Genomic DNA, 6,679 nt, shown 5'->3' with positions numbered 1-6,679 from the left:
TACTTTATCAAATCTCATCTCCACCACACTGGACAAGTTTGCATCAGTTATAGTTTTGGAGAAAATTGTGGTCATTTCATTTTTGCGCGAATGTGTTCAGATTCCTTTTTTATTGCATTTGGCACATGGTGACGATTATCTCGAGAGTGCAAAGTAGCCAAATGAAACTTTTACTGGATTTCCACTTACTTTATCAAATCTCATCTCCACCACACAGGACAAGTTTGCATCTGTTATAGTTTTGGAGAAAATTGTGGTCATTTCATTTTTGCGCGAATGTGTTCAGATTACTGTTTTAATATTGCATTTGGCACATGTTGACGATTATCTCGAGAGTGCAAAGTAGCCAAATGAAACTTTTACTGGATTTCCACTTACTTTATCAAATCTCATCTCCACCACACAGGACAAGTTTGCATCTGTTATAGTTTTGGAGAAAATTGTGGTCATTTCATTTTTGCGCGAATGTGTTCAGATTCCTTTTTTATTGCATTTGGCACATGGTGACGATTATCTCGAGAGTGCAAAGTAGCCAAATGAAACTTTTACTGGATTTCCACTTACTTTATCAAATCTCATCTCCACCACACAGGACAAGTTTGCATCTGTTATAGTTTTGGAGAAAATTGTGGTCATTTCATTTTTGCGCGAATGTGTTCAGATTCCTGTTTTAATATTGCATTTGGCACATGGTGACGATTATCTCGAGAGTGCAAAGTAGCCAAATGAAACTTTTACTTGATTTCCACTTACTTTATCAAATCTCATCTCCACCACACAGGACAAGTTTGCATCTGTTATAGCTTTGGAGAAAATTGTGGTCATTTCATTTTTGCGCGAATGTGTTCAGATTCCTTTTTTATTGCATTTGGCACATGGTGACGATTATCTCGAGAGTGCAAAGTAGCCAAATGAAACTTTTACTGGATTTCCACTTACTTTATCAAATCTCATCTCCACCACACAGGAAAAGTTTGCATCTGTTATAGTTTTGGAGAAAATTGTGGTCATTTCATTTTTGCGCGAATGTGTTAAGATTCCTTTTTTATTGCATTTGGCACATAGTGACGATTATCTCGAGAGTGCAAAGTAGCCAAATGAAACTTTTACTGGATTTCCACTTACTTTATCAAATCTCATCTCCACCACACAGGACAAGTTTGCATCTGTTATAGTTTTGGAGAAAATTGTGGTCATTTCATTTTTGCGCGAATGTGTTCAGATTACTGTTTTAATATTGCATTTGGCACATGGTGACGATTATCTCGAGAGTGCAAAGTAGCCAAATGAAACTTTTACTGGATTTCCACTTACTTTATCAAATCTCATCTCCACCACACAGGACAAGTTTGCATCTGTTATAGTTTTGGAGAAAATTGTGGTCATTTCATTTTTGCGCGAATGTGTTCAGATTCCTGTTTTAATATTGCATTTGGCACATGGTGACGATTATCTCGAGAGTGCAAAGTAGCCAAATGAAACTTTTACTGGATTTCCACTTACTTTATCAAATCTCATCTCCACCACACAGGACAAGTTTGCATCTGTTATAGTTTTGGAGAAAATTGTGGTCATTTCATTTTTGCGCGAATGTGTTCAGATTCCTTTTTTATTGCATTTGGCACATGGTGACGATTATCTCGAGAGTGCAAAGTAGCCAAATGAAACTTTTACTGGATTTCCACTTACTTTATCAAATCTCATCTCCACCACACAGGACAAGTTTGCATCTGTTATAGTTTTGGAGAAAATTGTGGTCATTTCATTTTTGCGCGAATGTGTTCAGATTCCTTTTTTATTGCATTTGGCACATGGTGACGATTATCTCGAGAGTGCAAAGTAGCCAAATGAAACTTTTACTGGATTTCCACTTACTTTATCAAATCTCATCTCCACCACACAGGACAAGTTTGCATCTGTTATAGTTTTGGAGAAAATTGTGGTCATTTCATTTTTGCGCGAATGTGTTCAGATTCCTTTTTTATTGCATTTGGCACATGGTGACGATTATCTCGAGAGTGCAAAGTAGCCAAATGAAACTTTTACTGGATTTCCACTTACTTTATCAAATCTCATCTCCACCACACAGGACAAGTTTGCATCTGTTATAGTTTTGGAGAAAATTGTGGTCATTTCATTTTTGCGCGAATGTGTTCAGATTCCTTTTTTATTGCATTTGGCACATGGTGACGAATATCTCGAGAGTGCAAAGTAGCCAAATGAAACTTTTACTGGATTTCCACTTACTTTATCAAATCTCATCTCCACCACACAGGACAAGTTTGCATCTGTTATAGTTTTGGAGAAAATTGTGGTCATTTCATTTTTGCGCGAATGTGTTCAGATTACTGTTTTAATATTGCATTTGGCACATGGTGACGATTATCTCGAGAGTGCAAAGTAGCCAAATGAAACTTTTACTGGATTTCCACCTACTTTATCAAATCTCATCTCCACCACACAGGACAAGTTTGCATCTGTTATAGTTTTGGAGAAAATTGTGGTCATTTCATTTTTGCGCGAATGTGTTCAGATTCCTTTTTTATTGCATTTGGCACATGGTGACGATTATCTCGAGAGTGCAAAGTAGCCAAATGAAACTTTTACTGGATTTCCACTTACTTTATCAAATCTCATCTCCACCACACAGGACAAGTTTGCATCTGTTATAGTTTTGGAGAAAATTGTGGTCATTTCATTTTTGCGCGAATGTGTTCAGATTCCTGTTTTAATATTGCATTTGGCACATGGTGACGATTATCTCGAGAGTGCAAAGTAGCCAAATGAAACTTTTACTGGATTTCCACTTACTTTATCAAATCTCATCTCCACCACACAGGACAAGTTTGCATCTGTTATAGTTTTGGAGAAAATTGTGGTCATTTCATTTTTGCGCGAATGTGTTCAGATTCCTTTTTTATTGCATTTGGCACATGGTGACGATTATCTCGAGAGTGCAAAGTAGCCAAATGAAACTTTTACTGGATTTCCACTTACTTTATCAAATCTCATCTCCACCACACAGGACAAGTTTGCATCTGTTATAGTTTTGGAGAAAATTGTGGTCATTTCATTTTTGCGCGAATGTGTTCAGATTAATGTTTTAATATTGCATTTGGCACATGGTGACGATTATCTCGAGAGTGCAAAGTAGCCAAATGAAACTTTTACTGGATTTCCACTTACTTTATCAAATCTCATCTCCACCACACAGGACAAGTTTGCATCTGTTATAGTTTTGGAGAAAATTGTGGTCATTTCATTTTTGCGCGAATGTGTTCAGATTCCTTTTTATTGCATTTGGCACATGGTGACGATTATCTCGAGAGTGCAAAGTAGCCAAATGAAACTTTTACTGGATTTCCACTTACTTTATCAAATCTCATCTCCACCACACAGGACAAGTTTGCATCTGTTATAGTTTTGGAGAAAATTGTGGTCATTTCATTTTTGCGCGAATGTGTTCAGATTACTGTTTTAATATTGCATTTGGCACATGGTGACGATTATCTCGAGAGTGCAAAGTAGCCAAATGAAACTTTTACTGGATTTCCACTTACTTTATCAAATCTCATCTCCACCACACAGGACAAGTTTGCATCTGTTATAGTTTTGGAGAAAATTGTGGTCATTTCATTTTTGCGCGAATGTGTTCAGATTCCTTTTTTATTGCATTTGGCACATGGTGACGATTATCTCGAGAGTGCAAAGTAGCCAAATGAAACTTTTACTGGATTTCCACTTACTTTATCAAATCTCATCTCCACCACACAGGACAAGTTTGCATCAAGTCGGTTCTTCATATTCATGGTTTAAGCCCTTGGGTTCCAACGTGCCCAGAGTATATATCCAGAAAGATTCCCTTTCTTTGAGCTTCCTAATTCTATCGCCTCCTCTGCGTATGGCTGGGACATGTTCGATGACTTGGAATCTTAATTGGGCCACTGTGCGATTATGCGTCACAAAATGGTGTGGGACTGGTAATAGAATCTGCTTACAACGTATTGTTGACTTGTGCTTAGCACAAAGAAAGGGAATCTTTCTGGATATGTACTCTGGACACATTAGAACCCAAGGGCTTAAACCGTGAATATGAAGTACAGACTTGATTCATTGGGCCGTGCACCATGTCACCATGTGTGCAATTGCATTGTCCAATGGCTCACAATGGTTATGCGTTTTCATTGGATGGATAATCGAAGCCATGTTTTTTTCCTTTCTCTTGGGTTTGTTGTGTGAGTAGACTATAGGATTAAGTTAGTTACCGCAGGCAGTGGATTTAGCTTCCTGTCTTTGGTCCAGTGGTAGATTGATTGTTTGGTCTATGAGCTGTTATGGGTTTTAATCCAGGTGAATGCCCATGGGCTGCTTATAACTGTGTGAAATATGTAGTTTTACTGGGCTGGGATGAGAGAATCCATCGAAGCATGGTGTAGGGATTGTGGTTCCTGTGTGCTAAGAAGAAAGGCTGGCACCAGCCAGAAAGCCCCATTACAGCCAATAATCAACCGCTAGCCGCTGGAACTCGTTGCTCTAGATCATGTCAAACTCACACCAAGCAGGAATAGATACATTAGCCCACCATCCCACCCAAAGAGCAACGTCTGCTGCGCAGCTGGCTTTCTAGGCAGCAGCGCTATTGTGATGTCAGCGGGGGACATTGTGACAAGCCAGTGTTCCGTCACTTCATGTTGTGCACTGTTCAAACGGAAAATACATCAACAGGCAGACTACAGAAAAGCTTACTAACAAAGGTTAGAGAGGGGCTTTCTCAGAGGGCTTTTTACAGTTTGTCTATTCCCAATTAGCCGTTTAAGTATGCTTAATGAAAGTACTAATTCTTTCATAGGCCGCCCATTCTTAGTATTTGACGTTCCTTATATTGCGGTATCAGGCTTCGCAGCAGGTTGCAAAACATTCATCACCCATGACTGTCCCCAATTGGGCTCAGAAGCTAAATGTCTATCATGACCTCTCTTTTTGAAAGTCCAAGAGCAAGCAAACTCTTCCTCCAGGAGAGGGAGCCAACAGATCACTAAAGACATCATCATTGCTCAAAGAAAACACCGAAAAACAATGGAAGCTTTAATTGGAGTGGAATCTGATAGACAGCACCTGATGCCAAGTCTGCATCTTCTAACACCTGCAGTCACTGCAGCAGCTGAATCCAATGTGTCCAAAAGGGATCTATTCTATTCAATTGCAAATGATCTAGATAAGACTGAGAATAAGATACTGCACGGGACATAGCAGAGTTGGTCAAGTTGAGTGGAGATGAGTTTGCTATTTGGCACAGCTTTTGCATCAATAAAGCAAGTAAAAGGTGTGAAAGATAAAAAAAGGGTGAAAGTGTGAAAAGTGAATTGGCCAAATTGAGGTGCATATAAAGTTTTTGCTTTCTTTCAATTCACTAATGGGGCTCATTTGAATCAGGTGAATTGAGTTCTGCTTTTGGAAACTGGGTTAAGAAGGGGTGCACCGGTCCTGGAGGTACTGCAATACCAGGTCAATGCGTGGAGTGGACAGAGCAAGATTTTTTCCATCTCCTTGTTCTAAAAATCCATTTAATATATGGTCCCCAGAGAGGGGACGTATCAGATATTAAACTGATAAGAACAGATTTAATTTTTTTTTTTTTCTGTTTATCAGTAGGACTTCAAAATAACAAAGGTGATCGCCTCCCGTTGCCTGGGAACCGTCCAGGCACAAGAGGGCTATGTGTCACCAGAAGGCGCACACACTTCCTCAAGGCCGGCAGACGTGCAATCCCAGGCACCTTCCAGTACCGACCAAGGTAGCGTCCTCCGAAACTACACTTGATCTTAGCCAAAAGGCCGAGAAGCTATAACCCGAATTGGTTACGGCCTTGAGTGGCACCCTGGCCTATACCGGACACATCTTAGGGAGAGGGAGACAAACCCACGCCTACAGAAGACATTTTGTCACCCAAGCCAACCCTTGAAAAGGCTGTTTTGCAGAGCAAAAACAAGAAGAATGATGCTTTTTGCAGCCGCCGCCCACTGCAATTAATCTGAATAACTCCTCCTCCTCCAAGCACCTCCCCTCCCCCTTGCAGTCTTTCCAATTCATGATACAAAAAGACGGACGGACAGGACAGGACAGGACAGGCTGCCTGACTTTCCGTCACTGCCACCCTTTGCCATCCTTGCCCGTAGAAAGCCCTTTCATCATCCCCAAACCCTAATCTTTTCCCTTCCCTTCCCAGCTGCGTCTCACTCCCTTTCATTAGGAAGTGAGCGCAGCCTTTTCTCCGTTCTGCACATGCGCGACGTTAAACACAAATGCGCAGGCGTGCGTTCCATTAGTCTCACTGCATTCCACTCCCATACAGGAAGTGGGCGCAGCTATTACTACGGTCGCACATAAAAGAACCCACGGCCACCACTGCACACAGCTGACTCCACCACAGGACACCCACTTCTACACCAACGCAGGTAAGACAGGATCGGCACCTCTATGCTCCCGTTACAATCAGGCTCAGTCACCATGTGATAACGCTCTCAACTCTTTAGTTGCAGGCTCCCCTTGCTTCACCTCCACTGGCTGTGCTGCCATTTCCTCTCCCACCTGGAAGGTATACTTTATTCCACTATTTTCCTGTTTCTCTCTTCCCCCTTTTCCCATAACCTACTTTTATCTGCATTTGTGGGGTATCTAT

The 6,679-nt window shown here is 40.8% G+C and overlaps 1 pseudogene; it reads right to left on the bottom strand.

The window, feature by feature from the left end:
* Window positions 1–5,468: 5,468 nt before the first annotated feature.
* LOC142260704 (U2 spliceosomal RNA) lies at window positions 5,469–5,675 on the bottom strand (annotated as a pseudogene).
* Between the last annotated feature and the right edge of the window lie 1,004 nt (window positions 5,676–6,679).

This window comes from Anomaloglossus baeobatrachus, unplaced genomic scaffold (assembly GCF_048569485.1).
Source record: "Anomaloglossus baeobatrachus isolate aAnoBae1 unplaced genomic scaffold, aAnoBae1.hap1 Scaffold_167, whole genome shotgun sequence".
Taxonomy (NCBI): domain Eukaryota; kingdom Metazoa; phylum Chordata; class Amphibia; order Anura; family Aromobatidae; genus Anomaloglossus; species Anomaloglossus baeobatrachus.
Note: the sequence above shows the minus strand (reverse complement) of the source record. Positions and strands in the feature narration are given on the sequence as shown.